Source organism: Carassius carassius, chromosome 18 (assembly GCF_963082965.1).
Source record: "Carassius carassius chromosome 18, fCarCar2.1, whole genome shotgun sequence".
NCBI classification, from domain to species: Eukaryota; Metazoa; Chordata; class Actinopteri; order Cypriniformes; family Cyprinidae; genus Carassius; species Carassius carassius.
Window position 1 is genome coordinate 26,529,836 of NC_081772.1, and position 18,457 is coordinate 26,548,292.

At 39.0% G+C, this 18,457-nt stretch overlaps 1 pseudogene; it reads left to right on the forward strand.

Moving 5' to 3' along the window:
- Positions 1 to 2,823: 2,823 nt before the first annotated feature.
- On the forward strand, positions 2,824 to 12,837 carry LOC132091986 (uncharacterized; annotated as a pseudogene).
- The last annotated feature ends 5,620 nt before the right edge of the window (positions 12,838 to 18,457 follow it).

Below are 18,457 nucleotides of genomic sequence, written 5' to 3' on the forward strand. Positions count from 1 at the left end.
AAAGAGGTGCTTCCAGAAGTCATAGATCCTCTTCTGACTATTATTAATTCCTCATTGTCATTAGGATATGTCCCCAAAACCTTCAAACTGGCTGTTATTAAGCCTCTCATCAAAAAACCACAACTTGACCCCAAAGAACTAGTTAATTATAGACCAATCTCGAAATCTCCCTTTTCTGTCCAAGATACTAGAAAAGGCGGTATCCACACAATTATATTCCTTCTTAGAGAAAAATGGTATATGTGAGGATTTCCAGTCAGGACTTAGACCGTATCATAGTACTGAGACTGCTCTCCTTAGAGTTACAAATGATCTGCTCTTATCATCTGATCGTGGGTGTATCTCTCTATTAGTTTTATTGGATCTTAGTGCTGGGTTTGACACAATTGACCACAACATTCTTTTGCATAGACTTGAACACTTTGTTGGCATCAGTGGAAGTGCATTAGCATGGTTTAAATCGTACTTATATGACCGCCATCAGTTCGTAGCAGTGAATGAAGATGTATCCTATCGATCACAAGTGCAGTATGGAGTACCTCAAGGCTCAGTACTAGGGTCGCTACTCTTCACGCTTTATATGTTACCCTTGGGAGATATCATCAGGAAACATGGTGTTAGCTTTCACTGTTATGCTGATGATACTCAGCTCTATATTTCTTCGCAGCCCGGTGAAACACACCAATTTGAAAAAACTAATGGATTGCATAGTCGATATAAAAAACTGGATGATGAGTAATTTCTTACTGCTAAATTCTGAAAAAACAGAGGTGTTAATTATAGGACCTAAAAACTCTGCTTGTAATAACCTAGAACACTGTCTAAGACTTGATGGTTGCTCTGTCAATTCTTCGTCATCAGTTAGGAACCTAGGTGTGCTATTTGATCGCAATCTTTCCTTAGAAAGCCACGTTTCTAGCATTTGTAAAACTGCATTTTTCCATCTCAAAAATATATCTAAATTACGGCCTAAGCTCTCAATGTCAAATGCAGAAATGTTAATCCATGCATTTATGACCTCAAGGTTAGATTATTGTAATGCTTTATTGGGTGGTTGTTCTGCACACTTAGTAAACAAACTACAGCTAGTCCAAAATGCAGCAGCAAGAGTTCTTACTAGAACCAGGAAGTATGACCATATTAGCCCGGTCCTGTCAACACTGCACTGGCTCCCTATCAAGCATTGCATAGATTTTAAAATATTGCTTATTACTTATAAAGCCCTGAATGGTTTAGCACCTCAGTATTTGAATGAGCTCCTTTTACATTATAATCCTCTACGTCCGCTACGTTTTCAAAACTCAGGCAATTTGATAATACCTAGAATATCAAAATCAACTGCAGGCGGCAGATCCTTTTCCTATTTGGCGCCCAAACTCTGGAATAACCTACCTAACATTGTTCGGGAGGCAGACACACTCTTGCAGTTTAAATCTAGATTAAAGACCCATCTCTTTAACCTTGCATACACATAACATACTAATATGCTTTTATTATCCAAATCCGTTAAAGGATTTTTAGGCTGCATTAATTAGGTAAACCGGAACCGGAAACACTTCCCATAACACCCTATGTACTTGCTACATCATTAGAAGAATGGCATCTACGCTAATATTTGTCTTTTTCTCTCTTGTTCCGAGGTCACCGTGGCCACCAGATCCAGTCTGTATCCAGATCAGAGGGTCACTGCAGTCACCCGGATCCAGTACGTATCCAGACCAGATGCTGGATCAGCACCTAGAAAGGACCTCTACATCCCTGAAAGACAGTGGAGACCAGGACAACTAGAGCCCCAGATACAGATCCCCTGTAAAGACCTTGTCTCAGAGGAGCACCAGGACAAGACCACAGGAAACAGATGATTCTTCTGCACAATCTGACTTTGCTGCAGCCTGGAATTGAACTACTGGTTTTGTCTGGTCAGAGGAGAACTGGCCCCCAAACTGAGCCTGGTTTCTCCCAAGGTTTTTTTCTCCATTCTGTCACCGATGGAGTTTCGGTTCCTTGCCGCTGTCGCCTCTGGCTTGCTTAGTTGGGGACACTTCATCTACAGCGATATCATTGACTTGATTGCAAATAAATGCACAGACACTATTTAACTGAACAGAGATGACATAACTGAATCCAATGATGAACTGCCTTTAACTATCATTTTTGCATTATTGACACTGTTTTCCTAATGAATGTTGTTCAGTTGCTTTGACGCAATGTATTTTGTTTAAATCGCTATATAAATAAAGGTGACTTTGACTTTGACTTTGACTTTGATGAGATCTATATGTGTACCGAGTTTCGTACGTCTACGTGCAAGTACGTATGATATATGGCCCTCCATATTCCAGGGGGTGCTGTAGAGTCCCTGTGCCACGCCCGTGTATCAGTCTCTGCCCAGGTCTAATGGCCGCAGATTCCAAGGTGGGTGCCAATTTTCAAGAATTTTCGAGCATGTTAAGGGCCCCAAAAGCCCCCTAGACATTGGAAAAAAATAATAAGAATAATAAGAATAAGAATAAGAATAAAAAATAATCCTAAGGAAAACAATAGGCCTCTCGCCCTTTGGGCTTGAGCCCTAATAATAATAATAAGAATAATCCTTAGGGGAACAAGAGGGCCCTGCGCCCATTGGCTCGGGCCCTAAAAAGAGCATGTAACAGGTGTATGGTTTCGATCCTATAAGAAGGAGCACGATTATTTTCATTAACACTTTCTTTCTACCAGGAGGAAGTTATAACAACAATAAGACGCGGAATTAAGAGATTCCAGGTACCTTTCAATTTGATCTTCATTTAAATATCTCTATTGAATTATTTATTTTGTGCCAACATGTCTCTCACAGATAATCCCATCACCCACTGAGCAGACTTAGAGAACTGGTTAAGTGCCGTGACATGCAGCCTCGTGCCCAAAGCTGCCAACAGCCTACGACAGAGTGGGCTGGTCGCTGTTGGACAGTGTTTTCTCTACTTCCTATTGGCCTTCTGTAGCAAATTGTAGCTCCGTGTAGCTGTTTTTATTTTATTTTTTTCTCTAGAATCTTTATCTTACTATCACTCTCTGTTTTTTAAAGTGGTAAAATATAACTTAATTCACACCATATTTCTGATATTATCGATCAATCTTATCAGATTAACTTTGATCGTTCACTTTTATTTTATTTCCGTGAGTGCAGTACACCTGCAAAGCGTTAGCACTCGTTAGCTTGTCATTAGCGTCTTCATTCGAACCTATCGCTGTTTTCTTTTCTCCTCTCCCTCGCTCCAGTTTTTCACAAGTTCATCAAACAACCGCAGTAAGAAGTTTCATCAAGCACGGTGAGTAATGGCTTCTCCCGTCATTGTTTCTTGCACCTCTTGCCACATGTACAGTTTATCTATCTCTGTCGCTGATGAGGGATTCACATGTGATAAATGCAGGGAAATAGTTAGGCTGACAGAGAAGATTTCAGAATTAGAGACACGCATCCAAACTTTAATTGAGGACAGTAAGAATGTTAGGGCTCTAGATACGGCTTTGGATGCGTCTAGCTCAGGGATTCCTGTACATTGTTCGGTTCCGGAAACAGAGCCCCAGCAGCAGGGCAACTGGGTGACGGTGAGGCAGCGTAGTCGTGGGTCAAAACACCGCTCTTCTGTTCCGATCAAAACATTAAACAGGTTCTCCCCACTCAGTGATGCACCCACTGAGAAACCTGATGAAAGTGCTCTAGTTATTGGTGATTCTATTGTACGGAACGTGAATATAGAGACACCAGCCACCATAGTCAAATGTTTACCGGGAGCCAGAGCGCCTGACATCTTGGCAAATTTAAAAGTGCTGGCTAATGCTAAACGTAAATACAGTAAGATTGTTATTCATGCCGGCGCTAATGATGTTCGACTTCGCCAGTCGGAGATCACTAAAAATAACATTAAAGAGGTGTGTGAACTTGCAAGCACGATGTCAGACACTGTAATATGCTCTGGTCCCCTCCCTGCTTACCGTGGTGATGAGATGCATAGCAGATTGTCATCACTCAATGGCTGGATGTCTAAGTGGTGCCCACAGAATAACATAGGTTTCATAGACAATTGGACGAGCTTTTGGGGCAGACCTGACCTGTTTAAAAGAGATGGTCTTCATCCCTCCTGGGGTGGCGCCACTCTTCTCTCTAGAAATATGGCAAATAGTCTTAGTGTTTATACTTGACTAACTGGGGCCCAGGTCAGGAAGCAGACAGACTGGCTAAACCGACCGTCTGCTAGCCGCCTCCCGTCACAGAGGTCAGTTAATTCTCAGCACATAGAGACTTTTTCACCTAGATATCACACTATAGAGACTGTGTCTGTTCCCCGAACTAGAAAAAACAAAAAACGTCCAAACCAAGTTAAGATTAACAATTTAATTGAGGTTCAACAAATAAAAAACAGAAGCAATATGGATAAACAAATGATAAAGCTTGGCTTATTGAATATCAGATCCCTTTCTACGAAAACACTTTTTGTAAATAATATGATCACTGATCATAATATAGATGTACTCTGTTTGACAGAAACCTGGCTAAAACCTGATGATAACATTATTTTAAATGAGTCCACCCCCCAAGATTACTGTTATAAACATGAGCCACGTCTAAAAGGCAAAGGTGGAGGTGTTGCTTCAATTTATAACAACGTTTTCAGGATTTCTCAGAGGGCAGGCTACAAGTATAACTCGTTTGAAGTAATGGTACTTCATATAACATTATCCAGAGAAACAAATGTTAATGATAAATCCCCTGTTATGTTTGTACTGGCTACTGTATACAGGCCACCAGGGCACCATACAGACTTTATTAAAGAGTTTGGTGATTTTACATCCGAGTTAGTTCTGGCTGCAGATAAAGTTTTAATAGTTGGTGATTTTAATATCCATGTTGATAATGAAAACGATGCATTGGGATCAGCATTTATAGACATTCTGAACTCTATTGGTGTTAGACAACACGTTTCAGGACCTACTCATTGTCGAAATCATACTCTAGATTTAATACTGTCACATGGAATTGATGTTGATGGTGTTGAAATTATTCAGCCAAGTGATGATATCTCAGATCATTATTTAGTTCTTTGCAAAATTCATATAGCCAAAATTGTAAATTCTATTTCTTGTTACAAGTATGGAAGAACCATCACTTCTAACACAAAAGACTGCTTTTTAAGTTATCTTCCTGATGTATCCAAATTCCTTAGCATATCCAAAACCTCAGAACAACTTGATGATGTAACAGAAACTATGGACTCTCTCTTTTCTAGCACTTTAAATAAAGTTGCTCCTTTACGCTTAAGGAAGGTTAAGGAAAACAGTTTGACACCATGGTATAATGAGCATACTCGCACCCTAAAGAGAGCAGCCCGAAAAATGGAGCGCAGCTGGAGGAAAACAAAACTAGAGGTATTTCATATTGCTTGGCGGGAAAGTAACATATCCTACAGAAAAGCATTAAAAACTGCTAGATCCGATTACTTTTCTTCTCTTTTAGAAGAAAACAAACATAACCCCAGGTATTTATTCAATACAGTGGCTAAATTAACGAAAAATAAAGCCTCAACAAGTGTTGACATTTCCCAACACCACAGCAGTAATGAGTTTATGAACTACTTTACTTCTAAAATCGATACTATTAGAGATAAAATTGCAACCATTCAGCCGTCAGCTACAGTATCACATCAGACAGTGCACTATAGACCCCCTGAGGAACAGTTCCACTCATTCTCTACTATAGGAGAGGAAGAATTGCATAAACTTGTTAAATCATCTAAACCAACAACATGTATGTTAGACCCTATACCATCTAAGCTCCTGAAAGAGGTGCTTCCAGAAGTCATAGATCCTCTTCTGACTATTATTAATTCCTCATTGTCATTAGGATATGTCCCCAAAACCTTCAAACTGGCTGTTATTAAGCCTCTCATCAAAAAACCACAACTTGACCCCAAAGAACTAGTTAATTATAGACCAATCTCGAATCTCCCTTTTCTGTCCAACATACTAGAAAAGGTGGTATCCACACAATTATATTCCTTCTTAGAGAAAAATGGTATATGTGAGGATTTCCAGTCAGGATTTAGACCGTATCATAGTACTGAGACTGCTCTTCTTAGAGTTACAAATGATCTGCTCTTATCATCTGATCGTGGGTGTATCTCTCTATTAGTTTTATTGGATCTTAGTGCTGCGTTTGACACAATTGACCACAACATTCTTTTGCATAGACTTGAATACTTTGTTGGCATCAGTGGAAGTGCATTAGCTTGGTTTAAATCGTACTTATATGACCGCCATCAGTTCGTAGCAGTGAATGAAGATGTATCCTATCGATCACAAGTGCAGTATGGAGTACCTCAAGGCTCAGTACTAGGGCCGCTACTCTTCACGCTTTATATATTACCCTTGGGAGATATCATCAGGAAACATGGTGTTAGCTTTCACTGTTATGCTGATGATACTCAGCTCTATATTTCTTCGCAGCCCGGTGAAACACACCAATTTGAAAAACTAATGGATTGCATAGTCGATATAAAAAACTGGATGACGAGTAATTTCTTACTGCTAAATTCTGAAAAAAACAGAGGTGTTAATTATAGGACCTAAAAACTCTGCTTGTAATAACCTAGAACACTGTCTAAGACTTGATGGTTGCTCTCTCAATTCTTCACCATCAGTTAGGAACCTAGGTGTGCTACTTGATCGCAATCTTTCCTTAGAAAGCCACGTTTCTAGCATTTGTAAAACTGCATTTTTCCATCTCAAAAATATATCTAAATTACGGCCTATGCTCTCAATGTCAAATGCAAAAATGTTAATCCATGCATTTATGACCTCAAGGTTAGATTATTGTAATGCTTTATTGGGTGGTTGTTCTGCACGCTTAGTAAACAAACTACAGCTAGTCCAAAATGCAGCAGCAAGAGTTCTTACTAGAACCAGGAAGTATGACCATATTAGCCCGGTCCTGTCAACACTGCACTGGCTCCCTATCAAGCATCGCATAGATTTTAAAATATTGCTTATTACTTATAAAGCCCTGAATGGTTTAGCACCTCAGTATTTGAATGAGCTCCTTTTACATTATAATCCTCTACGTCCGCTACGTTCTCAAAACTCAGGCAATTTGATAATACCTAGAATATCAAAATCAACTGCAGGCGGCAGATCCTTTTCCTATTTGGCGCCCAAACTCTGGAATAACCTATCTAACATTGTTCGGGAGGCAGACACACTCTTGCAGTTTAAATCTAGATTAAAGACCCATCTCTTTAACCTGGCATACACATAACATACTAATATGCTTTTATTATCCAAATCCGTTAAAAGATTTTTAGGCTGCATTAATTAGGTAAACCGGAACCGGAAACACTTCCCATAACAACCTATGTACTTGCTACATCATTAGAAGAATGGCATCTACGCTAATATTTGTCTGTTTCTCTCTTGTTCCGAGGTCACCGTGGCCACCAGATCCAGTCTGTGTCCAGATCAGAGGGTCACTGCAGTCACCCGGATCCAGTACGTATCCAGACCAGATGCTGGATCAGCACCTAGAAAGGACCTCTACATCCCTGAAAGACAGCGGAGACCAGGACAACTAGAGCCCCAGATACAGATCCCCTGTAAAGACCTTGTCTCAGAGGAGCACCAGGACAAGACCACAGGAAACAGATGATTCTTCTGCACAATCTGACTTTGCTGCAGCCTGGAATTGAACTACTGGTTTCGTCTGGTCAGAGGAGAACTGGCCCCCCAACTGAGCCTGGTTTCTCCCAAGGTTTTTTTCTCCATTCTGTCACCGATGGAGTTTCGGTTCCTTGCCGCTGTCGCCTCTGGCTTGCTTAGTTGGGGACACTTCATCTACAGCGATATCGTTGACTTGATTGCAAATAAATGCACAGACACTATTTAACTGAACAGAGATGACATAACTGAATCCAATGATGAACTGCCTTTAACTATCATTTTTGCATTATTGACACTGTTTTCCTAATGAATGTTGTTCAGTTGCTTTGACGCAATGTATTTTGTTTAAAGCGCTATATAAATAAAGGTGACATTGACATTGACATTGACAGCACATGCAAGAACAACTGGATGCCAACATCTCTGACATCATGACACAGGATCCATACCACAGCTACAACCACAAAGAGATTGCAAAGATCACTAGCTCCCTGAGTCACATGCTGATAGCCTCACTCAAACTAAGCGATGAGCAAGAAGCTCACCTCCAGGAGGAGCTAACTCACGCAAAACAACGCATCAACCAGTTAAAACTGGAAGCACGGGACCAACAAGAAGGGGCCGATGAGGTGGAGCCTGGCGCCAAAGAGGAAATTGAAAGGCTTCAAGAAACATTGACAACCACCAGCCGAGAATTAGAACAAGCTAAGGCTGCCCAAGATGATCTGGCCAACAAGTAACAGTATGCAGAGCAGCTACTGGAAAAAGCCAAGGCTGACTTCAGAGACAAGAACAGCTGAATAAAGGCCCTTGAAAACCATCATGAAAGGTCACGAAATCAGATCAGCGGCTTGACTCAACAGCTTGACTATGTAAAAGAAGAATCTGACTCAATCAGAGAGGAACTCAAGCATGCTTATGATCTGCACCCTGAGCCAACCAGGACAAGGCGTCCTCAGGTCTCACCCCTGCCCAGCAGAGCTGTGTCCCCTATGCTGGGATTGCCACGTCAAAGAGAAGGTGAAGAATCACCACCAAAGCCCTATTCAGCTGTCATGGAGGAGCGCTACACTGCTGACAAGAGAAGGGGGCCTCTCCGAACCGACTATGAAGCTGCACATGGCCTGGAACTCAAAGACCTTGACAAACTGGCCAGGAACATCAACAAATTCACCACAAATGTGGCAGGAAGTCAAGATGTCCAGGCCTACCTGCAAGATATTGACTTCCACTTGGAAATGAGACCCAACGTGACAGACAGACACAGACTCTATTTGCTTCAAACAACATCCAATCCTGAGGTGCGAAGGTTTTTTGGATAGACAGCCTACACACACCAAGTCATTTAGACCGTATCATAGTACTGAGACTGCTCTCCTTAGAGTTACAAATGACCTGCTCTTATCATCTGATCGTGGTTGTATCTCTCTATTAGTTTTATTGGATCTTAGTGCTGCGTTTGACACAGTTGACCACAACATTCTTTTGCATAGACTTGAACACTTTGTTGGCATTAATGGAAGTGCATTAGCATGGTTTAAATCATACTTATATGACCGCCATCAGTTCGTAGCAGTGAATGAAGATGTATCATATCGATCACAAGTGCAGTATGTAGTACCTCAAGGCTCAGTACTAGGGCCGCTACTCTTCATGCTTTATATGTTACCCTTGGGAGATATCATCAGGAAACATGGTGTTAGCTTTCACTGTTATGCTGATGATACTCAGCTCTATATTTGGTGAAACACACCAATTTGAAAAAATAATGGAATGCATAGTCGATATAAAAAACTGGATGACGCGTAATTTCTTACTGCTAAATTCTGAAAAACAGATGTGTTAATTATAGGACCTAAAAACTCTGCATGTAATAACCTAGAACACTGTCTAAGACTTGATGGCTGCTCTGTCAATTCTTCGTCAATAGTTAGGAACCTAGGTGTGCTAAACCAAATCTTTCCTTAGAAAGCCACGTTTCTAGCATTTGTAAAACTGCATTTTTCCATCTCAAAAATATATCAAAATTACGGCCTATTCTCTCAATGTCAAATGCAGGAATGTTAACCCATGCATTTATGACCTCAAGGTTAGATTATTGTAATGCTTTATTGGGTGGTTGTTCTGCACGCTTTGTAAACAAACTACACCTAGTCCAAAATGCAGCAGCAAGAGTTCTTACTAAAAAACAGGAAGTATGACAATATTAGCCAGGTCCTGTCAACACTGCACTGGCTCCCTATCAAACATCGTATAGATTTTAAAAAATTGCTTATTACTTATAAAGCCCTGAATGGTTTAGCACCTCAGTATTTGAATGAGCTCCTTTTACATTATAACCCTTTAAGTCTGCTACGTTCTCAAAACTCAGGCAAATTGATAATACCTAGAATATCAAAATCAACTGTGTGCGGCAGATCCTTTTCCTATTTGGCGCCTAAACTCTGGAATAACCTACCTAACATTGTTCGGGAGGCAGACACACTCTTGCAGTTTAAATCTAGATTTAAGACCCATCTCTTTAACCTGGCTTACACATAACAAACTAATATGCTTTTAATATCCAAATCCGTTAAAATTTTTTTTAGGCTGCATTAATTAGGTAAACAAGAACCGGGAACTCTTCCCATACTACCCGATGTACTTGCTACATCATTAGAAGAATGGCATCTACGCTAATATTTGTCTGTTTCTCTCTTATTCCGAGGTCACCGTAGCCACCAGATCCAGTCTGTATCCAGATCGGAGGGTCACTGCAGTCACCCGGATCCAGTACGTATCCAGACCAGATGGTGGATCAGCACCTAGAAAGGACCTCTACATCCCTGAAAGACAGCTGAGACCAGGACAACTAGAGCCCCAGATACAGATCCCCTGTCTCAGATGACCAACAGGACAAGACCACAGGAAACAGATGAATCTTCTGCACAATCTGACTTTGCTGTAGCCTGGAATTGGACTACTGGTTTCGTCTGGTTAGAGGAGAACTGGCCCCCCAACTGAGCCTGGTTTCTCCCAAGGTTTTTTTCTCCATTCTGTCGCTGTTGCCTCTGGCTTGCTTAGTTGGGGACACCTCAACTACAGCGACATTGTTGACTTGATTGCAAATAAATGCACAGACACTATTTAACTGAACAGAGATGACATCACTGAATTCAATGATGAACTACCTTTAACTGTCATTTTGCATTATTGATATACTGTTTTCCTAATGAATGTTGTTCAGTTGCTTTGATGCAATGTATTTTGTTTAAAGCGGTATATAAATAAAGGTGACTTGACTTGATTAAAGTCCCCAAGAATGATTAAAACAGAGTCCGGTGTTGTTGTTCTGTCTCTGTGATCTGATCAGCGAGTTTCTGTAAAGCCAGGCTTACGTGCGCTTGTGGAGGAATGTAAACACTCACCAGAACGAACGAGTGAAACTCCCGTGTCGAATAGACCGGCTTGCAGTTGAAAAACAACATTTCTAGATCAGGAAATCACATCTTTTTAAACATAGTTACATCTGTACACCACCGTTCATTGATGTAAAAGCATGTCCCGCTGCCACGCGATTTCCGCATTGATTCTGCGTCACGATCCGCTCTAAACAGCTGAAAGTCCGGCAGATGTAGCGCGCTGTCCAGTATGGCATCATTCAGCCAGGTTTCTGTGAAACACAGAGCAGCGGAGTGTGAGAAATCCTTATTTGTCTGAGAGAGCAGAAGGAGTTCATCCGTTTTGTTGGGTAGAGAGCGGAGATTTGCCAGATGGATGCTAGGCAACGGCGTTTGAAATCCGTGCTTCCTGAGTCTGACGAGCGCTCCCGCCCGCTTTCCCCGTTTGCGCATCCTGAAGCGTTTGATCAGCGCCGCTGCTCCTCCGATAACAATGTTCAGTAAAACATCTGAATAATCCGGAAAAATCCGGAAAAATATATTGTGGTGTGTTCTGCCGAATGTTCAGCAGTTCATCCCCGGTGAAACTGATTGCAGGAATATAACTAAAGACAGGACAAACTAACAAAAACACAAAAACAACTGCAGAGCACGTCACGGAGGCAGCCATCCTGTATCGGCGCCAATGATTAAGGAAATGGTATGGAAGTATTTTCCTCTTGAGTATGGAAACTCAAGAGGAAAAGGTTCATGGGAGGCCAACTGGACGTCTAAAGGAAAGCGATACATGCCCCCAGGAACAACTAGCCCAAGGGGTCGACGACGAAATCCACACAGGCATCAATCAGACCAACCCCACACTGAGTCCACAAAAGAACAACACACTGCAACAGGTATCAGTCCACAAGAAATGATGCAGATGTTCATGAAAGAATTCTTCAAACACAATGAAGGGGACAGGAAATGGGAAAAGAAAGACAAGTTAGATTTAACACGTCTAGAGGCGAAGCAAGGGAACAGCGACCACCTGGTACACATCAACCAGAGCAATAACCACCTCTCTCACACTCACCACCCTCAAAACACGAGAAGTAATGCTGCCATAACACCATTGTCAAGGAAACAAGAGACTGAACCTGAATGCCTAGCAACAGATTCAGAACCTGATCCGACACATCAACTCATACCACGGAAACCTCCAACAACCAGAGGAGGATGGAACCAGTCAAGTACCAGAAAGCGCCATCTTGGTTGTCTGTCACCCCTGCAAGCAACAGCAAACAAACCACAACACTCTACCTGTCTCAAAACCCAAACTCCAGTTCCTCAACTTCTGGGTGACCTCATCGAGAAAGTTGTGGAAAGGAAGTTCTTTCTCTCCATCACGCTAGAACACCATGTCAAACTAGAGGCCCTAGTAGACACGGGAGCAGACATCACCCTAATGTCCACTAAGCTCTTAGAAGAAATTCAAGAAAGAACCAGTGGAACCCTCAGACTCCAAAAGTGTGCACTCAACGTTCAAGCCTATTCCCACACAGGACTGCGGTTGGAGAAGGTGGCCCCAATCCATCTGACCATCAGACCAATGAGCCTTGTACATCCTGTGTACATCTCGCAGTTGGACACATACCCCCTTCTCATCGGCAAATACCTGCTGAATCGCTTTGAGCCCTTAATAGACTTTAAGCACCTAAAGAAATGGGCCCAAAGTAGTACTTATACTTTAGCTTCTGTCATAATGATTTATGACTTTGACCTTTGACCTTTTGACAGGTTGAACTTCCAGTGACCTTATGATGGATAGGTTGAACTTCCGGAATGAGTTCAAGGGTTAGTTTGTGCCAGTTATACGGTTATGTGTGTGTGTGTGTGTGTGTGTGTGGTTATATGGCTTCTCCCCCCTCCCATTAAATTCCTGAGCAGTGTATAAATGGGATCGGTGTGTTCTTTGTTTATATATAAAACATCCTATAATTTATATGATATAATTAATTATCATGCTAAGGTTGAAAAACATTTCAGTTATTTCACATTCATATATAAAACATTATATAGTTTATATAATATAATAATTATCATGCTAAAGTTGAAAACATTTTAGTTATTTCATATATGTGACATTCAGTTATTTCACATTTATATATATATAAAACATTATATAATTTATATAATCTAAAACAATTAAAGGTTTAAAAACATTCTATAATTTATATAATATAATTATCATGCTAAAGCTGAAAAAGAAAAAAAACATTTGAGTTAATTCATATATGTGACATTCAGTTATTTCACATTCATATATAAAACATATAATTTATATAATCTAAACCAATTTAACTAAGGTTGAAAAAACATTCTGTTCTTTTAAAAAATATACTGAAACCGACTGTTTCAGATAAAACAAGATCCATCTCCAACATTTTTTTTTTTTAGAGAGCTGAAGGAGCTGTTTTCACATCAGCTTTGATCCTGACCCACAGTGCTCCCAGCGTCTGCGTTTGCACGCTACAGTGCACACTCGTCGGAATTTACTAACCAATCATAATATCTTCAAAGACATTGTTAATTAAAACTAACGTAACTCACGCGGGAGTACCATGTTTTTGACAGTTTTTCTGACGGGTGCATCTATGAATTACGACGCTCACGACGTCTACCATCTCTTGCATCCCCCCCCCCCTCTCTCTCCCTCTCCCTCTCTCTCTCATTCATTAATTCGTCTCCAAGTCTTATTTTCTTCTTTTAATGAATATAAACACATTATATATTCGCAAACAATATAAAACAAAACATTTACATTAGTTTTAGTCATCACTAAAAATATACATTTTACCAGGATCGGGGAAAAAAATATATAATTGAACACAATGAAGAATATGGTCTATTGAGGAACCCGGACGTGTCATTGACACAATTCAGTTAAATTCATTTCACATTAATCATTGCAAAACATTTTCAATATTATATTTAAAACCTTTTATATTCATCTTTATATCGTGTCTTTTTCAAAAATCTGTTTAATTATTTATTTTAACCGTACACCTACAGTACCACCACACACTAAAATGCTGCATGCACGTACATTTTTAATTAAATTTAGTTTTTAAGCGATCTGAATTATGACTACCCTATAAATTTAATCATAAACCACACGTACCTTGTTATATCACTATAATATCCATTCCACTATACAAATTTGTATTCTGATAAACCATATAAACAAGTGGACATACGCATGAACATATCAAGTTAAAAAGAGACTTATCTCTATTTTAAAAAATAAATAAATACAATTATATATGACAATGTGTTAATAAAGCGGAACATACGTTTTAAACAAGTATTCATCATGTTTATCAAACTTATAAAACACATCGCAGTAACAGACATGTTACTAAACCAAACCAAATCATTTATCATACATTTTTAATCATGTATTCAACATATACTTATACAACATATACAAACACGTTTTAAACATATTTTAAACAAAAACTAATCATAAACGCCGCCTTCTCAAAATTACAGACATGTACAATCATGCTGATCACATATTATGGATATTCAGACTTTTAGCCATTAATACGTTTTAGGATAATGAAAAACACCAACGTCTGGGGGCTGCCAAAATATCTCCAGTCCCCCAAAACCCACTCAGACTCCAGGGGTTAAAGAATATGGAAATAAATAATTATATAATGACATCATCATCCTAAAGCAATTCATTAAACAAAAAAAGTATAACTTAAAAAAAAGATAACTTATTTTAAATGTGATAGCATAGTATATGAAATAAACATTTCTGATGATACATATAAAAAAATATCCCTTACATTTTTTTAGACCGGTGAGAGATGTCCAAACATGAATGAAATATCCCCAAAATAAAATAATACGACTTAAAAAATAAAGTAAAATGTTTAAATCATAAACAGAATCTCACAGGTCCTAGTCCGGGTATTCTCCTGTATGTGAGACCTGAGGGGGTGCTTCACACACCCTGCGCGCGGCGAGGGTGGAGTTCCAGACCGCATGATCTAAGCCAGAGGGGTACATTATTTCAAAGCTAACATTAATGTAATGTTTGAATAATCAGTACCCTCACTACATCTGATGTCATTCCTTACATCTGTTTAAATGTTTCTTAATTCAACAAAATGATGATATATATTACCTAAAATATTTATATTTTTATATAATATTATATAATAAATAATTATTTATATCATATCATATATATATAATTATATTATATTAGATGCGTTATGCATTAATCACTTTAGATTCTTTAAAGTTCTTATTTTTGGCACGATCTTCAAAGTTTTTAATACCATCTTTCTCTCTCCCTCTCCCTCTCCCTCTCTCTCACACGCACACACACACACACACACACACACACACACACACACACACACACAGACAATGAAACATGATTCCAAAGTCTTTCTGTATGTTTTAAAAATAAAGCTAAAAATATTGATTTTGCTTTAAATGTATGCTACATTTGTTTGTCACAGCATAGACTGTGAAGTTTAGATGAAGTTGATTTATCTTTTAGAAGAATTCTTTCAGAGAAAGACCCTCGATCGTATTCAGCCATTAAAGATGGTTCAGGACAGATGCGGGTTTGCGGACCCGCGCATCCTAGAGATGTAATTTATGCGCGTTGCTACGGTCGTAAACCTTTCACATATCTACGGTACTTTCAGACACAGAACAGGAAAGACATTTGCAGGGCCTCTGTTTAACCGTTCCAAAATACCTCCATTTAAAAGCAAAATTAAAATATAAAAATGACCGCCTGTACATCTAATGGCTGTAGTTCTATTTTATATTAAAAGTATCCTTACTATCCATATTATATTCTTTATTTAAAACAATATATTTAACCGGCAGTATCCCCCCAACGTGTGTTTTCCATCAGTTGTTTGGCCTTCGGGCTTTTTACGTAGTGCTTTTCAGTTACTGTAAGATCGCTTTACACTAGTGTAATGAATGTTAACTTTTCTTAAAGTTTATAGTTGTATTTTACTGTATCCGCATCCTTCTATCCTGTAGATTGTATGCGTACTGTAAAATAACAAATATACATTTTGCTTAAAGTCAGTTAAATAATTACACCTACAATTTTAAACATGTTTAAACACATTGTGTGTCACTAAACCATGGCACGCCGTCTATCGTCTTATTTTTTTTTAAATAACCTGATGAGCAGCATTGTTTCTGCATATATTTTATGCACCTGAGTGCTTTTCTCACACGAGTAGAAAACCCTTTCTCTTTGGATGTGTTTGGCAGAAACATAATTTCTACATCAGAAATTTTTTGTAAATGTACGACTGAACTTCTCTCATTCGACAGAAATACTATTTTCAAATTATTTACCCGGCCTATGACACTCGGTGTAAATGTTCTTACCTAGAACAGAAAACAAACGCTTTGACTATTTTGTAGGCATTGTGTAATGTTAAATGGTTTACTAAAAAAATTAAAGCACCGGCAGCTGTGATTTTCAAAATGAAAGAAATGTACGAGCTAAGGATGTGTCAACTATTATCATCATTTCCTTTTGACCCAGATAAACCGGTAATTCATTTTCTATGCGAGTGACACAATATACAGTTCTCATACTATTGGTGCTAAAACATTTATGACTATTTTGCACGTCAACAGATCATGTCAAGGGTGTTTCACATCTAAGAATCACAATGTTTTGTAAATGACATTTTTCTTACACCTTGAGATTTAACCGTATCAAGATTTTGGACGACCGTTCGCAATTTGTTTTTCGGACCGTATGTTTTTAGGCGATCTTTGTGCGGCGTCATCGTAATAGAAATAAATGAAAATTAAGAAATTAAGTTACAGTTTTTCTCTTTGAGATATTTCTTTTAGCGCAACTTTGTGTCTGTCCAAAAAGTGTGATCGCATGAAGCATCGACGCAAAAATGAAGTCTAGCTGTTTACACTTAAAACTATTACAACATCAAACGTTACACTCGTTTAAGTTTCCACACTTTTGTTGAGATACATTTTTTATCCATAACCTTTCGTGTATTTGAGCGACCAAATCGCTAAGAAAGACAGTATAGCAAGAAAACTAACGTTTACAAAGTCAAAGTCAAAGTCACCTTTATTTATATAGCGCTTTAAACAAAATACATTGCGTCAAAGCAACTGAACAACATTCATTAGGAAAACAGTGTCAATAATGAAAAAATGATAGTTAAAGGCAGTTCATCATTGAATTCAGTTATGTCATCTCCGTTCAATTAAATAGTGTCTGTGCATTTATTTGCAATCAAGTCAACGATATCGCTGTAGATGAAGTGTCCCCAACTAAGCAAGCCAGAGGCGACAGCGGCAAGGAACCGAAACTCCATCAGTGACAAAATGGAGAAAAAAACCTTGGGAGAAACCAGGCTCAGTTGGGGGGCCAGTTCTCCTCTGACCAGACGAAACCAGTAGTTCAATTCCAGGCTGCAGCAAAGTCAGACAATGCATATAGAATTCAGAATACAAATGTTAAAGTTTTTTTTTTTTTTTTTGATTTGTAAATGATATTTTTATTACTCCGTTAGATTTAGTCATCGTGTTCGGAGAGCAGATGACACAATTCACATTTTGTTTTAAGACTCCTGTAAGTTCATGCTAACTCTCGCGTGGGAAAGAGAGCAGGGTGAGCGCATTCTATTCATTTAAGAAAAATTATTAAACATTTGCCTGAACTTTTTTATTATTTTGACAAAACACAACACGACGACATTAAAGAATGTTATCAGTTCCTACGGCCATCTTCTTTGATTCAAATAAAGCAACATCTCTGGTGTACGTGTGTATGTGCTAAACATCTTTGCTTCTCCACTTCTGACAGATTTGTTAGATGGGCTACCGTTGTAATACAAACACATTTGAGAACTACAATGTTCTCACTTTTGTAATGGTTATAGAAAAATGCCGTACACACTTTTGCATTTCATAATTCAGTGATTTTAGCTGTCATGAGCACATGAGACAAAAATTGTCAATGTGTGACTCGTAAACATGAATAATTTTATTTATTTATTTATTTTTACCAGAGATAGTGGACCGATCTGTTGACACGTTGTTTTGCAGTTTTCTGATGAAGAGTTTTCTCTGACTGCTGTCAAACATACACTGCGTGTTCATAGGAATTTTACAGCATAAAAATGTCGCCCCTACATCTAGAGCTCTTGTTCATATAGCCGATGACGACATTCACATTTTACTAATCGTACTTGTTTCAACATTTCCGCTTGACATTAAAGAGTAGACCTATGCGTACTCCCCTTCGGTCGCAAGCATTATCATTTACCGTGTGCTGAGATTTTTCTGCTTTGTCCACTTTTGACGGATTTGCT